The 27,724-nt window shown below is 41.9% G+C and overlaps 1 protein-coding gene across 1 annotated transcript in view; it reads left to right on the forward strand.

The window, feature by feature from the left end:
• The window catches only part of WBP1L (WW domain binding protein 1 like), a 65,583-nt gene that overhangs the window by 8,365 nt on the left and 29,494 nt on the right, over positions 1-27,724 (forward strand). The window lies entirely within an intron of this gene.

Genomic DNA, 27,724 nt, shown 5'->3' on the forward strand with positions numbered 1-27,724 from the left:
GTTCACTATCCATATTGTTTTGTGTCCTCCCAAGGAACCTTTCATGGCTGCCTCTCAGGGTTCCTGCATTGTCCTATCACTATAACTGAGCAAAGCTTTGATAGCAATTTATAGTACCATTTCTTGTTTACAAGGAAATTAGTATTTCTCTGGATGCACTCTTATCACTACTACAGCTCTTATAACGAGCATGCAACAGTACAAAATTAATCCTCAAGTACAATCTAGTTCAATATATGATTTTCCAGAATCCCATATACAGGTCATTAAACTTCAGAAATTTTTAATTTACAGTCTCTGGTTTGTTCAGTGGTCCACTGTTTTGTCATAGGTGCCTTCTTCACTCGGGTATAATGTACCCAGGAGTCGATTCCTTCAAATTTCACTCCTGTGTAAGCAGTCAGTAAAACAGTATATGATCCTTTCTACTTTTCTTTTAGTGGTTCATCTTTCCAATTTCTGCAGTAAACCAGATCTCCTGGTTGAAAGTGATGCACTGGCAAGTTCAAAGGTAAAGGACCTCTAGTTTACTTATTTAACAACCTGTCTCACTGGATTGTATGGCAAGGGAAGGCTTCTGGCCACCCTGAAAAGGTGCCTACTGAAACAAGCAGATGCTTACACTGATTGCACCTCAGTAACTCAGGAGAATCTATTTGCCAGTGTTTCCCAGCAGTAATTCCTCTCTTTCCAAACTGCTCTATGAACCTGAATAACTCCAAACACATACTTAGAATCTGTATACACATTAATCCTTTTTCCTTTTCCAATTTCTAATGCTCGGGTTAAAGCAATCATCTCTGCCTTTTCGGCTGATGGTATTAGGAGGTAATGGGTTAGCCTCAATATTTTCAATTTGAGTCACCACCGCATATCCTGCTTGTCTTACTCCATTATATACAAAGCTGCTCCCATGTGTGAATAATTCCATGTCCAGGCTCTTTAGCGGTCCATCTTTCAAGTCTTATCGAGCAAATTTTTGCTTGTAGACCATACTTGAACAATTATGTTGTAGAGGTTCTTCTTCTGGCAGGGGCAGTAGGATGGCAGGGTTCAGGGAGCTTACTGTTTTAAGATTGGTGTTGTCTTGTTCCAGCAACACTGCTTGGTATCTCATTAGTCAACTAGGAGAGATCCAATGATGTCCTTCCAGTTCTAGAATGGCTGTTACCGCATGAGGCACTAGGACAGTTATTGGTTGTCCTAAAGTTAATTTTCAGGCTTCTTCAATTAACAATGCTGTGGCAGCTACATCTCGTAGACAAGCAGGCCAGCCTTTACTTACTTCGTCTAATTGTTTAGGAAAGTGACTGGCCACTTCCAGTCACCAAGCAGCTGAGTTAACACTCCCAATGCCACCTGCTGTCTTCCGTGTACATGTAGCTGAAAAGGCTTTTCATGTTAGGTGAGCCCAAGGCTGGGGCTTCCATCAACCTTATTTCATCAAAGCCTTTCCGACATTCTGGAGTCCTTTCTAACAGTTCTCTGGGACCTTTTATGGCTTCGTATAAAGGCTTAGCCTTTAGTCCAACATTTGGTATCCACATTCTGCACCATCCTGCCATTCCTAAAAATCCCCATAGCTCTCTTTCTGGCCTTGGCCAAAGGGCTACACGGAGGAATCATGGATTGGCCTGACCCTATCCTAACCAAAACCAAATACTGTTGGCTGTGGCCCCTCTACAGCCTACCCCAATACACACTGGGCTCTGACCCCTTTGGTCAGTTAAGGCCCCTGTGACTGGTGTCTAAATGTGAGAAATATTAATCTCTTGTGAGAGTAAATTCTAAATGGGATACCCACCAATCCAGGAATTTCCCCCCGCCCCGCCCCCCCCCCCCCCTTTTTTTCCTTGCACAAATATCTCTGTTTGGGCATTGCATCTTTGAGTTGCTTGTCACCCCAACTTTGGAGAGAATCCAGAGGAGTCCCTGATCAAGTGTTCAATGTGTGCTGGAGCTCTGTCCAGTCTGGTCTGCTGTCAGAGATGACAAGCAAGGTCTTATGGCTGTCCTGTCTGAGTCCCCAAAACTGTTAACCCAAATCTGGGTTCTTTACCCACTGTGCAAGGGCTGGGTATTTGTTTATTGCATGTCTGCACAGATATGGGGGCTAGGTGGTAAATCCACAAAGCTAGCACAGCTCTTAACACATGCTAAAAAAATTTACACACTTTGAACAACTGTTTACAATTACAAATAGCCACAATTAATTCTCATTGGTTCTTACCAACCTCTTTGCCATTTGAAGTTACAGTATTCTTTGCACGTTTTTTGGGGAGGGGGCTTTCTTAGCTCGAGGGTGGATCTTTTAGTATGCTAATTAGGATTGTTCACACAGTTCAAGTAATTTTCTGTTTGGTCTCATTAACCATTTGGTTCTCCTTGAGTTTGCTATGTTGTTTCTTACTTTGAATATTTATGGTGTCTGTTCCTTCTCCCAAGGCCATGTCTTGTTAACTATTTGTAAGGGTTGGTTAACATCCTGTGTTTTTCAAATTATTTGTTTTCTTTAAATCAAGTAATTGTTGTATCAAGGTGATGATGGCAGACTGATAGAGCAGACCAAACCATTTAATGACAGCGTGGCCAGTGCTGCCTGGCATGCTGTGTCCTGAACAACATCTGCAAATAGAAAGGAGAGACTTTATTTTGTGTGGAGGCAGCTTCTGGTCCTACTGGCTTGCTGGCCTCCTCCACTGAGCCAGTATCCATCTGCCCAGCATCACCTGAGGTTGGTCCAAACTGATAAGAGAAAAAAGGATGCGAGAGCTGGGTTGTATAGGAGATTTAGATGCAGTTTCCTGACTCTTCCTCCTTCCCAAGGGCTTTTACACCAGCATGTTGTAAAACAAATCCAACCACTGACAGTGACTGTGGCTTGCTAGCAAGTGACAACCTGAGCATGGGAGGAATCCCCAGTGCATTAGGGGGACAGAGCTTTTGCCGTTTAAAATGCTGGTGGCCTCTTGCTGATAATGAGTTCCAGGGGTGTAGGTGGGTATGGCAAGCAGCTACCAGAACTGACAAGCTGTAGGGTGCTGAGTTTAAGGAAGAAGGGAGAACAAGGACCTTTCCTTTTTTCGTGGTCACTCAAGACCTCAGGATCCTGAGTGTGGTCCTTAGGACTAGCAGAGGAAAGAGTTTACCTCAAGAAAGGAAATATCTATCAGTAAAGCAAAGGATTCTCCGTTCTTCTTTCCTCTTTAATCTATTGCATTACTATGAGGTGGAAGTTTGTTACTTCTAGTGGTGATGTGTTTTTATTTCATCTCTGGTTCTTGTGTGCACAAGGCAGCAACAGAAATTTCAGAGGCAACTCAAGACCAGAGGTCCAGGGGAGTTCTTGTGGGTTTGGTTGTTGTGTTGTTTTTTCTTCTTGAGATATGGGAAGGATCATGATCAAAGCAAAAACTAAATGTATCTTGGCTCTATTTGAGGCCGAGGAGCTTGTCAAGATACTGATTTGCCAAAAGTCCTGGAGTGGGCAGGAAAATGGATTTTGTTAATGCAAAGAAGATAGCTCACAGAAGGAGGTGAGCTTTTTGCAGTTGTCAGTGTCTCTCTCCCCATTAATTAATTTTGAAGCCACTGGCCGACTTGAACTAAATTTGATAGGAAGAGGCATCAAAGATGCATAAGATTTCAACAGAATTCCTGAAAACAGATAGGCACAGAGATCTTAAAAAAACAAAGCAAAAACATAAACCCCCAAAACAAAAAACCCCCAAACACCTCAACAAACAGGGAAGCATCAGGGAATGAGAAGCTACAGTTGCAAGCTTATTAAGCACTGGGAAATTTGTGAGTCCATGATTGATGGAGTTGATACATGTCCTAGCTTCAAGAAAAGTTTCAGTCAGAGCTCACAGTTTACTAGCCTGGAAAGTCAGTCAGCCTTGTGGAACAAATTGATGGGAGGTCAGCTTTACAGAGCTCCAGTGGTTACAGAACTGCTTTTATTTTTCTTTTCTGTCTCCTGCTGGCTGAACAGCAGATTGAAGAGGAAAAGGCAGATAAGCTGAAGAAACAGTTATGAAGGGTGTGTTTTGGCAGGAATCTCACCACCCCTCTTGAGCTTTCCCTTCGTAAAAGGTGTTAAGCTTTGCCTGTTGGAAGGGGGAAGGAAACCTCGGACGTTAATGGTATGCCAGCAGATGGCACAGAGGTTTTTCAGTGAACAGGACCAGTTAGCTCTTTTCTCCTGTGTCCTAGCACACAGATATGACCAGCAGGTTGATCTGTTGACCACAAGAGATTTTTTTTTTTTTTTTTTTTTTTTACTTGATATGGAACTGGAGCTCATAATCAAGACAGTCTGGGATAATGATGTCAGTCAAACAATGGTCTAATTGTGGCAGCTGCACCAGAAGCTTGATACGGAAAGAGTACAAAATATGCAGAAATACTCACTGTTGCCAAGCTTTGTATTCCTGACTCTTTGTAATAAGCTCTTTATTTGTTAATACTATATCAGCCAGCTAAACATGAGTTGGCAGTGTGCCCAGGTGGCCAAGAAGGCCGACAGCATCCTGGCCTGTATCAGAGACAGTGTGGCCAGCAGGACCAGGGCAGTGCCCGTCCCCCTGTACTGGGCACTGGTGAGGCCGCACCTGGAACATCGTGTTCAGCTTTGGGTCCACACTTCCAGGGGGACACAGAGGTGCTGGAGCGTGTCCAGAGACGGGCAACGGAGCTGGGGAAGGGGCTGGAGCACAAGTCTGATGAGGAGTGGCTGAGGGAACTGGGGCTGTTCAGCCTGGCCAGGAGGAGGCTCAGGGGGGACCTTGCTGCTCTCTACAGCTCCCTGACAAGGGGTTGCAGGCAAGTGGGGGTCGGTCTCTTCTCCCAGGTAACTAGTGACAGGACAAGAGGAAATGGCCTCAAGTTATGCCAGGGGAAGTTTAGATTGGACATTAGGAACACTTTCTTCACTGAAAGGGTGGTCAAGCATTGGAACAGGCCGCCCAGGGAGGTGGTGGAATCACTGTTCCTGGAAGTGTTTAAAAAATATGTAGATGTGATGCTTAGGGACATGGTTTAGTGGTAGGCTTGGCAGTCCCGGGTTAACGGTTGGACTTGGATGTCTTAAAGGTCTTTTCCAGTCTAAATGATTCTATGATTCTGTGTTTGGTTTTGTTTGGTTTTTTTTAAACATCTTTCTGTATGTGGGATCCTCTTTAAATCCCCAGTGGTGGATAGTGGCCAACAGGAAGAAGCCACAGGAGCTGTATGTCTTCTGCTTCCAGGAGAAGATCAGGCCATTCTGTTGCAAAAAATATCCTGTGACAGCCACCCCACTGGTTGTAAGCAGAAAATTGGTCCCACAGAGCTAACAACCTGCTGCAAAAGCACCTTTTAGAGCTCTCTGCTGATCAGAACAAGACTTGGGAGTGACTGGTGTGGAATCAAAGGGTTAAACAGTGCCTGGGGTCAGTCTGAGCCAGGAGGTGGGGGAAGAGCTTGAAGAGCTGGTGGGCCTGGTACAGGGGTGTTGTAAAGACTGGACGAAACCTTTTAAGAAATCAGTGTATCTTCCAAGGCCATGATACTGAGCTGACTTCATTTCATCCAGTATGTCCTGTGTAATTGTATCGGAAAAATTAACCTAAAGTGCTTTCCCCCTAACCCTTCTTGGAGGGAGGAAACACTTTTCTTCAAATATGATCTGAAAGACCTTTTGCTCTATGCTTGGAAAGCATTTAATGCAGCTACCTGAATGCATGTGAAAGTCATGACTGACATCTAGGTCTCTTGTGTGATGAATTCTTCCTTTCCTTACTGTTTTTTGCATTTGTTCATTTGCAGACTGCTTTTCAAACAGTGAATGCTGAAGAGGAGGAGGAGGGTCATGCCTGTATTGTGTTGTCTTCAAATTACTTTGTCGTTTTGACTTCTGTCTTTTTAGAAGAAGCAAACTTCACAAACAGCTTGTATTTGACTCTCCAGTCTCCTGTGATGTGAAGCTTAGATAAAACAGGCTTGCAGACATCTGTCATTGCTGATTGTCTCCATTTACTGACACTTAGCACTTGGACTCCAACAAAGCTTGTCTTAAATTGCAGTGTCAAAAATAAGAGCTCTTAATTTATTTTCCTCTTCTTCTTCTAGCTGCATTGTTTTCTCTTTGTCTCATTGTTTTGCTCCTTTTTTCCATCCATTTTACTAGGAAATTTTTGCTTAAATATTGCTCTTGTGTTTGTGGCTTATTGTTTTATTGAGTTTCTTGCTTTTTTGCTCTGTCCTTGTATCTCTGTATTTCCCAGGGTACGTGATCATACTAAACTACCAGAGAGCAGTTAGGGTGTGGAAACAAGAGTCAGGAGTTTTCTTTTCCTTGGACCTATTTTGTGGTCTTAGGCCTGTCCCTTGACTGCAAAGTCTGAGGATTGTTCTGGCATTAAAAGATGAATTCAGGAAATCTGGAGTGATTTTGCTTTTCATAGTACTGTTTTCCATTCTGAAACCTGTAGTCTGCTTTCTCTAGATGGACTAGCTGAAGAAGCAGTCCTCCTTTATTTTCAGTATGCTATGTATTTATTGAGAAGCATTGTGCCAGGAAAACTTCAGATTAGGACACCAGACAAATCTATTGTTGCCCTGTTTCACCTTTGCTGGCATGTAACTTCAGGCTGATACGAAATGTAAGGGCTTGCTGAATTCCTCATGTGAACAAAGCCCAGACCAATCTTTTTTTTTTTTCCTTCTTTTTTTTTCTTTTTCTTCTTACACAGCTTTTCACTGAGGATATAAACTTTGGGGAACAGAAAGAGCGGCAGTGACAATTTCTTGTCTGTGTCATACTATCTAGCAGTGCGTAAACAAAACTCTTCTTGCTATGATTGTACTCTAAATGATTTTAGAAGAGCTACCAAGGAATTAAGTATATTAAGTGTCCTAATAAAACAGGACTAAATTTATGTATGTAAGCATGACTTGAGAACATAGACATCTGTAGGGGAGGAAAATGGCACTAGACGAGACGTTCACAGTGGCCCAGCTGGGTGCTGTGCCACTTGCATCTTGAACCAGGCAAATGGAGGGCGTATTTGCGTCTGTGAAACAGTGTGCTTTGCACAAGTGTAATCTGAAGGCTGGCTGAGCTGCTGCTGTTGATGTAGCCATTACCACACTATTAATACAGGAAAAAGTTAATATTACAAATCTGGAAACCTTAAGTTCTAGTGGCATTTTACAAGTTGGGACAGACTCTCAAATGAATGACCCTAGATTTTGTTTATTTGTGTCCTTGCTATGAGAGCTGTTTTTATCACTAGCTCTTCTCTCGCACAGGCACTGCCTGCCAACAGTTCTTCTGAAGGCACTTTCCTTCAGGACAGGGTGCAAGGTAAAACTTGTTTATGCTTTTAACTAATGTCTTTTTAATTAAAGAAATAGGCTTTAAAAACCCTGCTCTTTTCTGGTTCAACCCATTAACTTGTTCATTTACAGGTCTTACATTGCTTCTGTGTTTGTTGGCTTTTTCCTGGTCCTGACAGTGGGTATCTTGCATATTCTGCAGTGGTGAGGGCTCTTCAGGGTGAAGTGTCTTGATAGTTTACTTAACCCAAAGAATTAGTGCAAAGGTGAATCATGGGGGGAAAAAAAGAATTTTCAAAGGAAATTCTTCGGATTTAGTTGTTGTTGGGTGTTTTTTGAGGGTGTATTTATAAATATAAAAAGTAATTATTTTTAGAAGTCACAGTGTACTCCAGAGTCCTTCCTTTGACACATAAGTACTTTTTGTGAGAACTCTTCAGTTCTCATCCTGGCTTACCACATGATATTAAGAAGGTAATTTCACCTTTCTCATCTAAAATGGGGACATTAAAATAGCGAATATACTACAAACACCGGGGGGTTTGTATCAAAATACTGGGAGATTGTGTGGTACCAGGTGTATAAATACTGTGTAATTTCCCTCTTCAACTGGAGCTCTGGATGAGAGTCTTCAGGTCTAAATTACTAATTGTTAACCAAGAAACTCCTCGTTTTCTTCTGCACAGTTTTGGTCCAAAGGTTTTCAATGCCCTCAAGTACTATGGTCAAACTTTACCTAATTGTTGAGATACAGTTTTATTGTTCTTGGCTTCTTTTGTACTTGAGTGGGGACTGTTCTTCTATTTGTCTGGAAAGCATTACTGTAAATAATCAACATATGAAGACACATGAGGATCAAGCTTTTGTGCACCTCACAAATTGCATATGCAGTGCTTATTGCATAGGAACAAATAGTCCAAGCAAAAGCTTTTCCTTCTTTGCAACTCTTAGTTAATTGGTTCTGTAGTGAAGTCAAGAAGATTAGTTTCTCGTATTGTATTCCCCTTTGGAGGCAACACCACACAGAGATGCAGATTTGGGAACAGAGCTGTGAGATGAGAGTGAGCTTGTCGAAATGCAAACACAGAATCTGAAAAGGGAGTACAGAACGCAAACTGGCAGTGCAAACTGTTTTAATAGCTTCATTTTTGCTTGAAAAATGTTCAGATGCTTGGAACAGGGTAGTCTCTCTTCTAGATCTTTGAACTGCATACCAAAATCTTTGGATGGCCATGAACCATGAAGGTCTGCCATGCATACTTTTGGGGAGTGAAGGACAGAGGAGGCCGGAGCAGGTTGCCAGCAGGTCCCATCCATTGCAGGACGGTGTTGGGCTGGGCAGGCAGAGTGATTGGCTTCTAATTGCCCCTGAGATGTGGATGTCAGCATGCAAGCTTGCCTTGCTTTCTTTGGCAGCGGGCAATTTGACTACCCAGCAGCCCAGCTGCTGGGAAGGCTTAGACATCTGTTTTAAGTTCTTTACAGGATGGGATACTTCTTGTAAAACCTAGCCTTTCTCCAAAGACCGAAATGATCTGATAAGTCTAAGGAGGACGTTCTATATTTACACACTAAAAAGATATCCTCCATTTCCAATGTCTTGCATCTCTTCCTATTTTACATTGCACCTTTCATTTAGGTGATGATCCCTCTAGTTTGACTTCCTAGTTCTTTAGTGCTGACCTGCCTCTATGCCCAAGCTTTTGGGCTTTCTATCCAGCAGAAGCCTTTCAGATAATCCTCAAGCCCTTCTGTAAAGAGGGAGCAGGGTATTTCTGTGTGGATGGTGGATGTTCGTCCTTGCATTTGCTGCTCTTGTTAAAGTGAGAGCTTGTTCAGTTTGTGTCAGTAACACCTTTGATCCTCTTATTTAAATGAGATAGTGGCTGTCCTGCAGAGAAGACCTCTTTAAAATGCCTTGCAAGGTTATGCTGTTGCATGACTTTTATTAAAAGTTCATAAAACCATGCTGGACTGGAGACTGGGAATAGTTTCCCAAGTACAGTGCCCCATATTGTAGTCTGCAGCAAACACTTTATTCTCAGCAGATTGACCTCATGTGGACTTGTGCCCATGTAAGTAGCAGCTGAAAACAGTGGTCTGAGCACTAATCTGCAAGTCACAGACAGTAGGTTATTATTTAGTGAGAATGCTCCACAACTCTCTTGCTGCTGCATTTTCATTCAAAAGGTCACTTCCGTGAGTTTGTGCACAGCTGAATTTAATGTTCTTTCTCAGCAAGGCAGGCCACACTGGAGAGTGCATAATTATAATAAATACAACTTAGTTCTCAGCTGAAAAATCCATCTGAAATAAATTTTTCCAGCCCTTCCAAGAAATGCTTTTAGTAAGATAAATAAAAGCAATTCTTGCAGATTTCACATTCATTCAGCAAGAATGTTGGTGGGTGGAGGGTGCCTCCACTTAAGTCACTCATCACAGTGCCTTCTGGGCTCTATCAAATTGTATATTCAATAGCTGGCTAAGGGTAGCATTTGCAAATTGAGTTTCTTGCAAACCAATTTAAACAAAGTTCATTATTTCTTACTTGGTTTGAATCCTGGTTCTTACTTTGAGTAAAATTGTTCTTAACAGCAAGTACAGAGAGTCAGTTAGACTCTTAACTTGGGCAAACTTTAAACAATGCTTTGAGAGGTGCATCTGTTTTTAGGGACATGCATGTATTTATACAAGCTTTTGTGTTTGGGGTTTTTTTCCCTGTTTGGCACTTCTGTGTAGTCAAAGTGGATTTGTTTTCTTCTGTCTTCTATTTCGTAACAGTGGAAAAATTGAAAAAGTCTCTGCCTAAATACAGAAAGAAAGCTAAGAGGTTTCTAACACCCACCCCACCCCCCCACCCCCCCGAACTTCTAAGCAAGTAAATAAAAAAACCCCAAACACCCCTTTTTGCTTTCATCTTTCAAGAGATTGAGCAGAGTATGAAATGCCCTAACTTCCCTTTCAATTTTTGTCCAAGTATGGCGAAGAGACTCTGCTAGTTGATCAGGATCCTGCTGCTGGTGGAAGGTGAATCTTTGCATAGTTTCGTTGTGTCCATGAGCCAGTCTGGTTACCTTTGTAGGTTTCAGAGGGGCTCTACAGGGTGATCCTTGAGTGTCCGTGCTTTTCCCTGCAGAGAGTCAAGAGAAGCACTTTCCAGTCTTCTCCACTAAAACTGTCAAAAGCTTTGGTTTGGGAGCTACCTGGTAATATTGTACAGGTTATCATTGCTGCAAGGTCACTCTTCTGTGGGGCTCTACTGGAATCTGTGAGGCTGGGAGGGAGAAAAGACTTGCACGGCATTATCAATGGTAGATGAAAGATAATAAGGCATTCATTCTGCTCTTGCCCTTGAATTTGGACAGCCCTGTGCTGTACTGCTTGGTATGAAAAACTGCATGTAAGCTGTGGCACCTAGGATCGATCTATCTTGTCCTGTTTCCTTTTTGTTTTGGTGAGAAGGAGGCATGGGGGCCTTTCTAAGGGAAAGAAGAGCCTGATGCCTGGGCAGAAAGCAGAGGGAGGTCACTGAAATCTGACCACTCAGACTTCATTAAATGGAAGTGATAGTCCCGGGCCTGGGGAGGAGGGGTGGAAACTCACTACTTCTTCCATTCATGGTCTTTGTGCTAGGTTAGATATTCATCTCTCCAGGACTTGATATCTCTTCAAGCCCCAGTGGGTTTCCATTGACACCAGACAATGATCAAAGGGAGAATATGCTCTCTGTCAGCAGACTGTGGGCTTGTACCTTATGGTCACGTTCCATTTCCATATCGATCAGGAGCACATTTCATCAGCACTTAGATCATGACAGTCTGCATTTTTTTCTCAAGGTATTCTTTTCTCTCCTTTCTTGTCTTCCTTGTTCCTGCCACCCCCTTTTCCTGATGCAAGTCTTTGTGTTCTCTTTATTTTATCTGTTGAAGTGATCAGGAGCTGAATACTTGGTAGTTGCTAATGAAGCTTCTTTGGCAGTGAGAATGCCAGGAAAGCTCACTTACACTAATTGTTGGTTTAGGATCTCTCTAGGGATCCTGACCCTACTTGCAGACATGGTTTATTTTTGAAAGGTTGTCTTGAGTTAGAAAATCAGCTCTTGTCCTAAAATGAAAACACACATTCATCAAAACCTGAATTTCACGTGGGCTGTGTAAACATGTAATTTGGGTTAGGTAGGTCTGGTCATTGGAATATGTGATCCTGTTGTCCAGGAAGTCACAGTGCAAGAAAAGTGGGGAACTTCAGAAAGTCACAATAACTGTCTCCTTGGAGAACTGCCTCAGAAATCCTGACCTCTGAATTTCTGCCACATGCTTTATACGATGCTAGTGAAGACGGTTACTTGAGCAGCTGCAATGTTCTTGTGTACATGTGTTTGCCTAACATTGTGTGGAAGGAATAATGCCCAAACCACTTCCCAGACACTCTCCCTCTTGCCCCTGCACACGGCACATGAGCAATAATCACTCTGTCAGAGCACTGTCTGCTTCCATCCATGCCACGTTTCCTCTGGTCAAATCACAGGAACATTTTGCTAGGGGTCTGTGCACTTGAATTTTTAGGGGTGATGGCTGTGTGCTCTCTGGCACCTCTGCTCTTTGCCAAGCCATCATCCAGGGTTGGTGTGTAAGATTTGAGGCTGACCTGGATACTCTCTTCCTAATCTCCATCCAGTAAAAGTTTCCTGTGCAAGCTGTTAAGTTTTACTCTCCTCTTTATCAGCCCTGACAACAGTTGTTATTTAAACGTTGCTCAATATTTTCAACATGGTTTTGGGATGAATGTGAATTCCTTCAACCCCTTGTTTTGTTTTAGAATTTCTAATCCCATTTTCTGTGACTAAGTTCAGTTGCGTGGTTTCCACACCGAGGATTAGGGTTTACTGTTATAGGTACGTCATTCTGCCTTTGAAGCTGCTTGCTCATGCTTTCTTTGGCAAGCTCTGGCCGACATGCTTAGCAACAACAGAGATCATATCTTTTTGAAGCTGTGAAAGGGTTAATCAGAAGCATGTTTGTGAAACTAGGCTGATGACCCTTTACTGTGATCTTTTTTGGATGCCTTTGGAAGATTTATCACCTGCCTTTGTAATTTATATTACATGTTTCTTTCCTTTTGCAAAGCTATTTTAGTGCTATGCATGATATTGTTAAAATTAACTATGATAAGCAACTTTTCTTGGCAAGCCCTAAACTGCACGCTTCTTGGATGCAAACTGGAGAACGTGACTGTCTTCATGTGGATGGCATAAGATTTTTGGCTGGTATGTTCAGGGTGGTTGAATGAGCGCAGGGCATCTGAAGTACATGGGTAGCTTCAAAACAAAGCCATCAAAAGGAGTCACATCCACCAGGCAGGATAGCTGTTCGTACAGATGCTTTTTCTCAAGAGCCTTTTTGTAGGATTGGTCACAGTTGTGGCTGAGTTTGCTTATGTGTGCAGGGAGAGGGGCTGATGGCTATTTAAGGGAGTATTATTTTTCGTTAGGGAGATTAAAGGTGTAACTATTTGATCATGAGATTTCTTTGTGTGGAGACTCTCCAATGAAATGGAGCACCTGCGCATATGCAGTACTTATTTAAAAATGTTAAATAGGGTCTATCCTCTGATGGGAATTGTTAATTGTGATTTTGGCTCTATCTGCCTCCTTGGCATATGTACCATTGTGAAATTTTTACAACCTAATAAAATATTAGAGGATGCTTCACTTCAAGAGGAAATTTGATGGCTGCTTTCAGCTGATGCCTCTTTGAAACCAGGTAAGAAATGTGCTTGCCTCGTTAGGGCTTGTTCCTACCTTTGCAGGCGTAGCACCGGGATATTGATGCAAGGCTCATGGCTTGCAAAGAGCCTGAACAGTTCTGGTAGGGTAGACGTTATGATGCCAAGCTCTGCATATTTGGTATGATGTAGTTGAACAGATTGTGAAAATCTTAGTTTTTAATACATTGACTCAAAGTGGAATTATTTGTGTGTCTCAATACAAAATGTATCTTTGACTTTTAGTGTATTTCTAAAACAGTGAGGGAGACTCCTTGGACTTGCTGTGTTTACCTCAGTTCAGTAGTGAGTGCTGAGCTTTGCAAGTACTGGCTTTTGGTACAAAGTTGTGTGGTGTGCACTTGTAATATAAGGATCATGCAGAACCTCATAGGAATCTGGTGACTATTCTTTATATTTTCTTGCTTGTTAAAATGGCAGAAATCTAAAGTCCTTTATTTCTATTTCATTTATCTAACATTTTTTCTTTCCAGGAAGTATCATCTCCTGGGATTTAACCATTTGCTGATGCAAATCTCAGTGATCACAGGTAGTTAAAGCACTATAGTGTCATATTATTAGGTCACCAGTTCAAATCTAGTCCAAAGTGGTAACGGGCATTTTTATACTGCTAACTTCTCTTTCACAAGGAATAATGTTTAGTTGCTTAAACTAAAACCAGAGAATTTGCTACTCGGGATTATGGATTCAAGTGGAGAATAAAGACTAGAAGCAGGTTTTTCTATAGCAGAAAATCCTGTTTGACTTGTGTTAGTATCTGTATATGCTTGTCAGCATACATGGTGCTTTAGAAGGAGTAAAGGTAGCATCTTCCCAGAGGAGCATGTGGTTTGCTGCATAAAATGTAATGCAGAAAGGTGACCTCACCTAGCAGAGCAGTGTATGCATTAGTTGAGTCTGATATTTTTGGTATGCTTTCCTGTAACTTTTGAGTTGCAAGAGCCTATGAAGAAAGTATAGGAGGACTACACTTTGAAGGGAAGGGAGATTTTGAAATTGGAAGTGCAATGTTGAGAGTGTTTCGAATGGTAACTGAAACACTTTTGGATTAAATACTTCTGATTCTTCCAGGTAGTTTAGGTGCTTTTCTAAAGAATGATGGTTGGTTGGCTGGTTGTGTTTTCTTCTTTTTTCTTCTAGCATTCTAGCATACAGGAACCTTGTGTAAAGCTACACTTCTAAATCTGACCTCTAATCTTGGGTTTCTGGTCAGGAAGTGTGGACTTCAGTTTAGAGTGAAGCTGAGCACTGATGTTAACTCATTAGACTGTATGTTCCCCACTCTGTAGAGAGCTTGAAATGGTTCAGTTCAGCTGCACAGACTTTCACAGCTTCACAGTTCCTCCTTGTCAATTTGTTATTCTGAAGTTGGGAAATCCTTGCAATCTCTCTGATACATGTTGGGATGTGGAAAGCCTTGCTAATCCCTGTTGACCTCTTGCATGCTGGGATCTGTCTGCAACTGCCTCTTACTTCCGACCTTTTCCCAAGTGTTTCCTGAGCACTCTCTGGCTTGTTTCAGGGACCAGCTTGGCAGTGTATCAGGAATCAATAGTTCTGGAGTCCTTGAGGAAAGAAGTTGAAGGTGCTGAAGTATGAATTCTAGTGTCCTGGTTGTTAGAGTCTGTTAGCAGAGACATCAAGATGTGAAGGGAGATGTGAAAGCTGGTACCAGTGTTCTCTTTCTTTGTGCTCCTGAGTTGAGAAATGAGGATCTGAGCTGGCTTCCTTGCCCCAAAGGCTGCTGCATAGCTTCCCATGCATCTTGTGCCTTGGGAGATCACTGGTGACTTTTGTCAGTGTTTGGAGGCACAAAAAGTGGATTGTGAGGTGTGGAGGGGGGGGGGGGGGGAAGATATTTAATGACATGGGAAAAAAATACTGCCTACAGAGCCTGAGTTACCACTGTGGCACTTTGTGATGGGGATTCCAGTCTTATGGGTCTTAAAAATATGTTTTTGTATGTGTATACTCTGTAAAGTCTTTAGTGATGTGGAGGTCTAAGTTCTTGGCACTTTGGGAGAAATTATGAGATTGTTCATTTTAATTCCTGATGCTGCTTATTGCTACCATTTTGCTGGTTATCTCAGAGGCTGTTGGCAATATATTTATGATTTCCAACTTCAAATATTCTGTTACAATGAAGTATGTTAGAAACGTTGAGTTCATATTTCTGCCTCTCTTTTGATGCTGATTTGCTTTATAAAGGCAATATTAAAGTTCTGGCTTAGCAAAGGAATACTAACCACTAAACGATTTCTGCGTGGATTTTAAGTCTGATTGCTTTTTGGCTTGTAGCTGTGACTTCAATCAGAAATGGTGCATGCCTATGAATCTTTCTAAATTATCCATCTTTTTGCTGGAGACTAAAAGAGAAAAGTTACTGAACAGCAAAGGAAACCTGTTTGGTTTTGGTTCTGTTTGTGTTATTATTTTTTTTTCTAAGCTGAGTCATGACAAGATTGGCAAGTTGCAAGGGAAAATTTAAATCTGGTGTTTACTTAATATAGTTAACAATGAAATCCTCCTTTACAGACAGTTGTGAGAGTGAATTATGCTTTCCGTCTCATTGTTGTGGAAGAGTAAAAGAAAATATAGTTACTGTGGTGATTTTTAAAAAAATATATATTTGGTCTAGGACAGGGGTAAATGAAAGGAAGGTGTCAATTTTTTACTGATAATTCTCTGAAGGTTGGGCCTAAAAATATGGTTGTAGTCAACAGTTGCTAGTTTTCACAAATGGGATGACTTTGTATTGGTTTTCCCTCATTACAGGCAAATAACTAAATCATGGGATGTCCATTTCTGAAACCTGTGATCTTTTACTTAAGTATGAATTCTGGTTGTTTTCAATATATATACAAACATTAATACACTGAACTAGCATGAAGAAACAAGTCAAATCTTTTGCATAGTGCAAAGTAATAGATGTTATCTATGAACATTAATGACTCTCAACAATTTCTGATATGGTAAAATCTAATCTTATTCTGCTGATGGAAAATAAAAGAATAGAAAACAGTGACTTTGCCAGATATTAAGTCCAGTACAGTTTGAGAATGGATCACAAGTTATATGGAGTCCCGATTCTATGGTATATAAAGGCCATAATTATTCTTGCAAAAAACCTGGCTAATGTTAAAAAATGTATTGTCTTTCTGAAAATAGATGAAAAAGCATAACAACGTATTTGTCAACAGGAAGTAACCATAAACTTAGGAGGCATGCAGGCATTGAGCACGGCTGAGCAAGACTGGAAAGAATTAAGACAGAACCTCTTTCCCCTCACTTTTCAGGCTCTAAGTAGGACCAGAGAACACCTTCTTTCATGAGGGTTGAGCAGGCTTTTCAAACCCCTTTGGTGTGTGTTCAGTGTCTAATGAAACTCTTGGTGCTAGGCTTTCCCCACACAGACTGTGGACCATGTGGAGTGAAGCTGCAGCTTGTCACCAGCCCACAGCCATGGCTCTTCCACTCCTGGTATACTAGGGAGTATTTAGATATCGGTAAGATTCGATGTCAGTCAAATCTAACATAAGAATTTCAAGGTGTCCCTGTGCAGGTTTTTTTCATGCTGCCAGATGTGCTTTACTGAACCGCTGCATGCAGTGAGGATCTTTTGTGATTGCATTGGTCAAGATAGTACCATGGGTGTGTTTGTCTTCCAAGGTGAAAAGTGAGGTCAGTAGCAATGAACGTTGTGCTGCAGCTCAGACTGGATAAGAGATACTTTGGTGTCCTAGGATGAACATGTCTCTGACTTCTGCTTTGGGGCATTCAGTCTAACATGGCAGTCTTACTGTTACGTGGCAGGTGACTTTCTTGTCTTCCTTGTTGGGCTGTCCTACTTACTCGGGTGAAGCCCACTCCTGTACTTTATCCTCTGGTTTCTCCTGGCAGGCAGTCCTTTCTGTTGTCCTAGAGTGAGTGCTTCAGCCTTGCCCTGCTCTCTCCTCCTGGCTGAGAATTACCTCCTGGGTTGCTCCTTGTAGATGCAATCGCGCATCCCACCCTTCAGAAAGCTGGAGGCCTGGTTTCAGGTTTTTTGGATGTGATGTGTAGCATGGGAGCCATGCAGTTGCATTCAGATGTTGGGCTTTCAGATATTTGGATACTGTAGTAGGAATGAATGCAACCAGGAAAGCAGCAGACGGGAAAATCCTCCTGTCTGCTTCATCTGCCAGTAGCCCTGGAGGAATAAAACTGAGATATGTTCCCTTAACTCTTCCACTTTTTAGGTTAGGTCTGCTTGTTTGTTTAATGAGTGAAGAGTATTTTCTGTCTCAGAACATGTGCAGAAGTGGGATGGCTACATACACTACTCTCAAACTCAGAGAAGCTAACGTTGGCATTCTCACGATTTCCCACATCTTCTGTACTGACAATATGACATTCCTTTTAAATCAATGGCAAAATATATGATCTTTCTTTTTATGGTCTTGTTTCGCTCTACAGTTTAACTCTTCTTTTGCTGATGTCTTTGAGTCTGATTAAAGGATATTAACAAAATCTTTATCTCCTTGGGTTTACAAATTTGGCTTAAAAATTCTCTACTTGAAACTTGGCAAACGCTGCCTTGGTATGCAAACAGTGGGGATGGGATAGGGGAAATCACTTGGCTGTTGAAAAACTACATATGGGAAAGTCACATGGAGCTTTCAGTGTTTTATTTATAATTCTGCAAAGGCCTCTTCTAATTTGAAAAATAAAGAGACCAAATAGTGGCTTCTGGAAAGCAAACAGCTAGATTTTTCCATGCTTATTTTTAACATAAATATTAACTTCACAGATCGTAACATGCTTTCCTCCTTAAATATTTTTTTTTCAGCCTGCAGGATGTATAACTGGATAAACTAACATTGCGAAGAAAACCTTAAGTCCTTCAGCATTTGCCTTTTTTAAATTCTAATTATGAAGCCATAAGAGATGTTTTGTTTCATTTAGCAAATACGTATTGAGTTTCCAGAAAGGTGACTTGATTTACAATAAGCGTACCCAAAAGGAACGGTATGCTTTTCACATTTGTGTTTTAACGAAGGATTAGGGTATTTCTTTCAAAATGTATTTCCCAGAAAACCACAAATTTTAATCCTTAAGTAATGTTTAAGTAAAAACTGAAGTGAGATTTTCAGATATGGCTGTACGTGTGAACAGACATTGCCAAACACAAATCCTTGCAGTTATTTTACTAGTTAATAATGCAGCCGTGAGTTTTATGTCAGCTTGATTCTGAGCAGAGTTTTGCAGGTATCAGCATAAGTGTATTATGTGAAATTGCTTGAACAAAGCTAAAGGAAGATTGATAAAGTGGTTTGCCTGAGCGGCTCTAGCATTCTCTTCCTGCTTGAATTGCTGAACATGGCTAACTCTTTGCAGAATGGCATTTAAGGTTAAATTTGGAGTCATTAGGTTATAAACAGTCCACAAAATATTTTACATGCTTCATGTTAATATTCCTCTGAAGATCAAGATTCCCTGGGGAGAAATGAGAATATGTACCAAAAACATTCTCAGTTCTTGAGGTTTATCCACAACTTCCTAGATCACTAAAGATCAACAGTCTCATGAAGAAATTATTGCAAAACAAATTGTGATGCAGCTTTCGGAGTGTTTATAGGGGAGAATTTACTGGATAGCACCCTTTCTTTTAGCTGTCAGATGTTTTTATTTTTCCTGGATGAGATGTAGATTGTGATTGGAAAATCTTTCTGACTCTAATTTGGTAAGTTCATATGAACCTTCATGTTCAAGAATGCTTTTGAGTCCTGGGCTGTGTTGGGAAGAGACATGGCAAAAGTGTTCTGATCTTGACAGACTGTCTAAATCTGTGCTACTGAATAGAGAGAGGAGTCCTTTCCTTTCAGTAAATCTTAAGGGGGAGAAGTTCTTGACCTTTCTTGAAGATGTCAGAGTATCTGAGAATTTTGGCCCACCATGTAACTTTTTGCGAAGAATAAATCTGGCTCTACTGTGAAGAAGTGTCTGTTTTGTGCTAGGCACAATCCATGTAAAACTGGGTTTGGGGTTGTGGGGGGGAACTGTTGTATTTGTGAAAATGGCCTTGTCTTTTGTTCTGGCATTAGCATTTACTGCCTTTACTGAATACTTGACATTTATAGTTGTACATCAGCAGCATATGCCTGTGCTCCTTGCTTGTGTGGTCAATCAACCTAGGGCACCACTCTGAAATAAATAAAAAACCTCTAGACCACCAGCTGGTCCTTCAGAAATGAAACTTACTTCAGATTCCACTGTTAAGTTGCAAAATATTGGGATTTATAGACCTGGCAGGATGGCTCTGGCAGACTTACCACATTACAGCAAGATCTGGGCTCTCTGTCAAACCTCTGACTTAACTAGTGTTTCTCATACCTCAGGGTGCAACTCAGAAGGGACTTCCTTAGCATCTGTGTGCAATCAGATTTCTTCTAGCTTGCCTAGATGAGATGAGAGGCCAAAAGCGGAGGACCTGAATGAGAACCAGAGAAGAGCTGCTGTAGGCAGCAGACACTTGCGAGACAGTTGCAGTTTATAGACTGTAAGAGCCACTGGCGCATCTGCCTGCTCTAAGGAGTTTAGGAAGGAGCATTTTCCATGTGTTTGCAGAGTTTTTGGAGGTCTGGTTATCCCTCAGCGTCATTTGAAAGCTAGCTGCAGACAATTTGACAGCAGTACTTTACACTAACGAGGAAGCAGCAGGATTGTGCTTCCTCCAGCCTGCCTTGAAAGAAGAAATATGGAGACTTAGCTGTTCGGAGCTACACGACTATAAGGCATAATAATAGCTCAAAGACTTTAACTACACAGCTCGAGCATACACTATTGGCATATTAGAGAACTAAACCTCGTCCAGCATGCTTCATCAGATAACAAAGCTGCTTGATTCACCTCTGTTATAGATCCAGTTTCCAAATTGAATCCTTCAAGCATCTGTGAGGGTCTCTTTTGGAGCATGATGGACACAATACCGCTGGTTCTGCTGGCTTGCTTTGACACATACAAGTTCCATTTCAATTTTTCCCCCCTACATTTATAAAAGATGCTTTAGCTTTTTCGATTGAAACTTTGCTTTGAATTTCCCAAGAATTTGGGGGCATTTTTGATGGTCCCTTTTTTTCCTCATGGTGACTTCAACTCAGTGTGAGCTCAGACTTCAATAAGTAGTCTGCTGTGTGCTGACAGTCTGAAAAATGAAATCATGCTGTCAGTTTATGCTGAATTCTATGCACAAATGGAATATATATTTTAAAGTATTAACATTTTTTTCTCATGCCAGACGTGCATTTTAAAGGGATCTTGACATTTATTGTCGTCTTCGTTATTTTTTGCTGATGTTAAAACCATCTACTAAATTCAGTTGTCTAAAACTGAAGGGACAGTAAAGATTCTGTTTGTATAGTTCACCGTTGGTGTAAGAATTGTATCACAGCTAGCAAGGAACACACAAAGGATTTAGTAAAGGCTCTGTAAATACAATGTTAGATCTAAAAAAAAATTGATATAAAATTTAATGAGGGAAGTGAGTAAACAGTAACTCACTAACTGATACATAGACTGAAAGGGTTTGCTGCTTTTTTGATTCTCAAGGGGAAAAAAAAATACAACCCAGAAAACACACAAACTCCTGGTTGTAATTGTACACACATTAAAATGAATACTAAATGTAAAGGGGTCAAATTAAAGGAAAATAATAAGGTAGAAAAAGTTATAAAATGGTGAGGTGCTTCAGTCTCTAGTAAAAGTACTGGAACAAGTCCCCGAAGGCTTTATAAGCGTCTCTAAGGCAACAGGAAATGAGCAGTGTGGATGTGTCAGGAACAACCTCATGGGGGAAAAAAATTAATTTGGTCGATTCAATGGATGTTTTACAGCCCAACCTGAGAGAGGAAGCACATTGGTTATGGGATCCTGAGTAGGGATCTGTGTTCAGGGTTAAATAGTAATGCGGTGGGTTCATTAAGTGACTGGAATATACGCTAAGGAGTAGTCTGTGGTGGTGACAGGGGTCCTGGAGGGGTTTGTTCTGCCACTGTGCCAACAGTTTGGGATACAAAGAGATGCAGGTGGAGGGCTGTGTGTGGTTTTTAAGACAAGAGCACAACTTGAAGAAACAGTCTGAAACCTATTTCACTTTTCCTGAGGGGAAAAGTGCAGAGTACTTATTGGATGGAGAAAGTCAAATAGAGGGAGTCCGGGATTTTGGGATGTATCAGAAACTGAGTGCAGTTGTTGCAAAAAAACCACTCTCCCCCATTTTACAGTTAAGGAAAATAGCTGCAGAGAAGGAAAATACAGCGGCATGCAGAAGCTGGTGAGGGGAGGCATTGAATATTTTGCCCTTTATGCTTGGATGGAACCAGCTTTATTTGTACCTGGAAGCCGAACTCTGAGCTCTCTGCTTTATGTAGATCGTGCCTTCTGAGGGCTCTCCTGTTAGAGAGACAATCCCAAAATCTTTAATGATGTAGTTACAGAAGTGTCCTACACAGGTTATTTTGTAATACTCCATGCTAGTAAGTGATGCACACCATTTTGGATCCCACGTTTTAAGATGGGTTTAAGTTGCAGGCTGAGAAAAGCAGTAAAACTATGATTGAATCCTTGTACTCTACAAAAAAAAAACCTTCTTGTGAGGAACGAGACAATTTTCCAGGTGAGCTAAGTTTAAGAAGATGACTGTGACCAGTTGTCTTGCTTTTAGTGGAGAAGAAGAAATTACTGCCTTATCTTGCACTAAGGTCTGAATTAATGGGAAAGAACATCCTAGTTTTTAAAGAGCATTGAGCGCAGGAGCACATTGCCTGTTGAGGCAGTGGGAACACTAGTGATTGCAGTCATTTTAAAAACAGGTTAGAGAAATGTTGATGCTTCAGGTGCAGCAAATAATTCCCAGAGCAGTTTGACAGGGTGACTTCTTGAGAAGCCTTTCAGCCTGGTGCCTCTGGGTTTGCACCTTTCATTTTTGAACAGCCCTGACATTTAAAGCCTGTGTTAAAGAACAACTGCTGAAAGGAGGACAGTCTGACGGCCAGTTTGTAATTAAATCCATAATGAAATTGTGCTCACAAATGTTGCTGTCCATCCCTATGTTCTTTATGTATTCTTAACTAGAAGATGTCACTTTCAGTGGTCTGATGGCTTTACAAGGTGCAGGTTTGGTCTCTGCAGTGAAATCGGTGGGTGGTTTTCTCACTTGTTTCCAGGAAAGGAGGGTTTGTCGTGGGTTTACAAAGGAATTCCTACTCCCCAGACTACCTGCTTCAGGGGAAAAATACTACTGTACAAGCCTACAATGTGTCAGAATTATTTCTAAAATCTGAAAATATTTCCTTACCTTAGAGTTTCTTCATTCAACAGTCACCCACAGGTCTTTGAGCTTTCTGAGTGCTGAGGATGATGTATGTTGTTCACCTTTTGAAGAAAATAACTGGCTTCCAACAGTTTGGGTTTTTTTTGTTTTGTTTTTAAGATTTACTGTTCTATTTTAGTCATGCTAATTAGCACCAGTTACCTTCCTGTAAAAAGGTAGGACTTCAATCAGGTTTTGTATTGTTTTGATTTTTCTTACACAGATGTGTATGGACCATTTGGTTTGTGCTGTGGGAGAATTTAAAAGAAAACAATAGTTGCAGGAGTAAGAGGATGCTGGTATTGTGATCTAGAGCAAATGTGTGCCTGGAAGCCAGATGTCAGCAAGGAGAAAGCAGGGTTGTAGCTGCCTCTCTCTTCCGCAGCCTGCAACCTTGCTGCAGAGAAATGTGTGGAAGAGGTGAAGCAGTGTGGGTCACCCTGTCCTCCTTCAGCCCTGCTACAGCCAAGGGGACTGTTTGCTCTAGTATTCTTGCCTTATCTGCCAGTGGAATGACAAGCATTAATGGAAATTATGGCAGTTGGGATAAGATCATATGCATAAAGGCAGGTTATAGTGATCAGCATTTCTTCCCACGATAAAGCTGAAATGAGTTTTTAATTAGTGGTCATAGAACTATATGAAATAAAGCATGCTTTTGCACATAAGGGGAGCCCACGTTGCCCATTTACCTAAGGGATAAACCCTACAGATACCACAGAGGTAGGGGAGTGGGACAGCACGGTGTTGAAAGTATCTACCTTTGGAATGGCAAAACCGCCTAGCCTGCAGGTACATCACTGAAATTTAGAAACTGGCTATGATTCTAGGTGCCACCAGTGCTTTTAATGCTTAAGGAAAGTGCAAACTGCATAATGTCACAGCTGATGCCGAAACATGAGACTCGGACATTGCTTCCTCCCAGCCGCCTGTTCCTTACATAACTGCAAGCTGTCCCAGGGGTGGCCTCTAGATGAGCTGAGCCCAACAGGAAATATTTGGGTAACCGGTGGCAGTTCTGCTAGGCATAGAAAGAATAATAATTAGTTGTATGTAGAGTCCAACGGTTGTAATATCTCAAACAACTTTCTGGCACTCTCCCCGTTTTACAGTTAAGGAAAATAGCTGCAGAGAAGGAAAATACAGCGGCATGCAGGAGCTGGTGAGGGGAGGCATTGAATATTTTGCCCTCTATGCTTGGATGGAACCAGCTTTATTTGTACCTGGAAGCCTAACTCTGTGAGCTCTCTGCTTTATGTAGATCGTGCCTTCTGAGGGCTCTCCTGTTCGAGGCAATCCCAAAAGCTCTCCTTTCCAGCTGGCAGAGTAACAAAGTGTGTGGCCTTTTGGGGAGCTTTTCTTATCTTCCTAGTAAATATGTGGGCCAAAGCAGAACCAGTACTACAACAGGGGAGAGATTAGGCTTTAAGGTTTTGATATTTACTGCTGTTTCACAGACATGGGTAAATTCAGCTTGAAACTGCACTTAACCATATGCTGTGCTGGTTTGTTTATTCCTTATTCATATGTACTTATCATTTCAAAATAGAGATAAGTTCATGTTTTTCTTCCAAGTACTTGGAAACATCCTAAGCAACACAGTAATTCAAGTTAGAAAAGATGAGCTTGTGTTTAAGATGAGGTTTTCTGAAGTGGCTTTTCCCTAAAGTTGCATGTTTAAAGAAGTTTTTAACCATGGAGGTTAAGATCTGATAGCTCTCAGAGTTTTTTTCTAGTGATTTAAAAGTGATGTCTTTAATACCGTTGTGCTGTGATCTTTTAAATGCTTGTGGTATTGAGCTTTCTTAATAGTTAAACTTGTGGTTTCCTTTAATTCTTTGCTTTGGATGTATGAAGATACATGTACGTGATCTTTAGTGTTCTTCATTTTGGAAAAGAAGTCTTCTTGCCTTTTTACTAGTCGGACCATGCTGTATGGAAGGGCTTTCCTCTTATTTGTGCCAGGCCCTAACCACAAATCTGAGCCTCAGCCTACCTGTAGCAGTTCAGGTGAGTTTACTTGTCTGCTAGAAAACAGAAATCCTGTAAAACTCTAGGTACTGCACAGCCCATTGGGTTAACTGAGAGACAGTTAATTTTAGGAGTACCACGTTCTGATCCACGTGTATTTTCTAAGGGGAAGAAGACTCGGTTAAACCAGTTGTTTGTGGTTTGTGTACCGCAAACCCAGTAATGTGTGCAACCTGTTGATGGGGATGCAGGTGCCATGGCAGGACCTGGAGTGTGAAGTCCAGGCATAATAGTAGGAAAGTGCTTGAGAATGTATGTGTATAGGGCAGTTTGAGGATGTTTCTTTGCCTCAGCGTAACTTATATGACACTGCTCTGCTGTGTAACATTATCAAACCATAATATCCAGTGGAGTTCTTGGAAGGAGGCAGCTGCTAATGTCTTCCCCCCTCCCCTCCCCAAAAGATTTCCCAGAATATCTGTTCCTCTCAAGAATGATACAGGCCATGTAGAAGTGGTGCTCTGCTGGAAACAGAAATTTAATTCTCAGAACTCAATAAAAGAATGTGTTTCTTGTAAAAAGAGCTGAGGAAAACAAGACTGCAGGGATTTTGGGGGCTTTTCTAAATTTGTTCAAGGGGTAAACATAAGCTCAGAAAAGACCAATGAACTTCAGAAAGATCTGACCAGGCTGTATGTATACTGGATACCCTGGCAGTCTTACATGATAAGAAAGCCATTTTAACCAGTTGTCTACCTCTTGTCAGGTTAACTAACTGCACGGTTCCTTGAAGAAAGAACTGAGCATCTTTAGGCAATCTGATGCCCATTTGACACCAATGGACTTCTGAACAAAGTGTGGCGTTTAGGTTTGTAAGAAAAGTAGTAGAGGTTAACATCAAAATACTTCCTAATTTGCAGGGAAATCATCACTTTAAATTACATGCAGCTGTACATGTGTGATTACCTATCACATGTGCTATCTATTAACATCTCTATGGGTGTTTCCCATGGTCAACATCCTGTGCCTTGTGTGAGAGACTGGATTTTATCTTAGCAGCAGCATTTCACGAGTGGCACTTGTGAGAGTGCAAAAGGGGCAAAAGCCCATGACCTCTCTTGGGTTTTGTCTTCTTACTCAGGGTGATGTGATGCAATTGGGCTGATCCGTGACCATCTTCTCTGGCTCCAGACTTCTTAGGTGTATCTTGGTGATGAAATGTCATTTAACCACCCCTATCTTCAGTGAGTTCTCTGGTTTTGGTGGGTTCTTTTTGAACACATTTGCAGGCTGAGAGAGGTCAAGCTGCAGCAGGGCTTGGTCCTGCGTAGTTCGGCCTAGCAGAGGCAGTGCTGCATCCCAGATAATTGCTCCATGCACATAAGTATCCTTTTCTTTGAGGACCTCCAAGACGGTCTGCTGTATAATTGCCTGTTACCTTAGACTCTGATGAAAAATCCATCCCTAGGACCCCAGAAGGTCGTTTGTAGCAGCATTATCCCATGATATCTAGAGACAATAGAAGAGTAAGGAAGAAGAAAACCTTCAAATCAGTGCTAGTCACCCCAGCACTAGTGCTGTTAGCTTTGGCAAATCCTGTCTCAACAATAAAGCCAGCTGCCATTTTGGCATCAAGACAGACAGACTTGGCATCAGCCCCTCTGGCACCAAAAAAACGCTTCGTGAGAGCTGGCACCAACACTGTGAAACAAGGGTAAGGCCCAAGGGAAATGCCACGCAGACATGAGATGAGCGCTAAAAATAGTGAGTTGCTGTCATTTGGAGAGAAAACAAATAGCACTTCTAAGAGTAGGGCATCTAAGATCCTCCATCAAGGTTGTGCTGGTAAGCAGCTTTGGGGCAATGCTGTCTCCTATAATGATGTGACCAAAGGACACACACAAGCTGTATTTTTGGTACCCACATGGTGCAAGACTCTAAAACTAGAACAGATGCTTACCATCTTGATTCCACATTTGGGGGATCTTGTTACTGTCTGCAGGCTCTGCCTTCTTCCCTGTCTGGAGCAGACTGTCTCCTCTTGAGCCATTACCAAAGGTCCTGTTTGCATACACGGGCATAAGGAAAACAAGCGCTGTAGTGCCAAAAAGGAAGAAGCCAGACTAGTGTCCCTGTACCACCCCTGACACACTAGCCCTCCTGGAGACAGTGTCGTTAAATGTTTAACAGCTGAACTCCCCCCTCCCTCCTCCTCTCTCTCACAGCAGGCTCAGAGAAAGCAGAGTAGGCTTTCCAGTGCCTTCATTACCCACTCCAGACTAAAACTGAAGCCTGACACTAGTGCCCCAAACCTGAGAATGCTAAAGGGGCAGAATCGACCCTATCTCCACTGAAGAAGTTCAATACAGTAGTTTCAAATTTTCAGTCCCCCTCTGCCTCAGTGGTGAAGGACTTTAAAGTGGTTTTTTTTAACACCTCTGTGCTTGAACGGCAGGTACTGAAATAGCGGTCATACAAAACAGATGATGCAAATAGTCTTTGGCCTTAGAATTACATTGGCTTGGCCACAACTCTGCTGCTGTGAAGAAAAGCGTGCTGGACATGTGGCTATCATTTTCTTCTCCTTGGGAAAAAAGCAGTGGGAAACAATGTCACTGAGGGCTGGAAATTTCAAGCTACACTTAGCAAAAACTGTTTTGGTCTTGGAGAAGCCGCCTGGGCTTTTTGTTGCCACCACTCTCCCATCAGCTAAACAGCAGTGTCTCTGGAACAGCCTGGATGGGGCCTCTTTTGTCTTCTGTGTTAGATGGGTGTTGCAGAGGACTCATCAGGCATCTCCTCCACACCTACCCCTTGTCCACTCCATGCCCTTTCTTGAGTGTCCTTCTTATGATAGCTTAATACAGAAAGCAGTTGCAGAGGAGAGATTTCTTCCTGTTCAAAAGCGTAAAGGAACGTGCTTTACTGTTGTTATTTCTTCACCCACATATGAAAAGTGAAGAGGGGAGGACAGGCTCCTGCTGAAATACCAGGTGACAGTCGTGTGTAGTGGCTTCCTCTGCAATGCCCCCTCCTTTGGTTCAGGGCTCACGCATGGCTTCCAGGCAGAGAATGTGGCACAATGTGCTTGGCTGACAATTGCTGTTCGGGATTCAATTGGAATCAATATTCAGCTGGAATCAAGCATGAGCTGTTGCCATTGGGGCTGTCTGCAACACAGCATGTCTTGAAGTGCGCAGTCTCTTCCTCCCTGGTTAACCATTACCCAGAGACAAAGACAGGTGACAGCAGTGAGGTTGAAATGCACTGTCCCTATTTGCTTATCTTGACTTAGCTGCA

The sequence above is a fragment of the Falco rusticolus genome, chromosome 9, assembly GCF_015220075.1.
Source record: "Falco rusticolus isolate bFalRus1 chromosome 9, bFalRus1.pri, whole genome shotgun sequence".
In the NCBI taxonomy this organism is placed as follows: domain Eukaryota; kingdom Metazoa; phylum Chordata; class Aves; order Falconiformes; family Falconidae; genus Falco; species Falco rusticolus.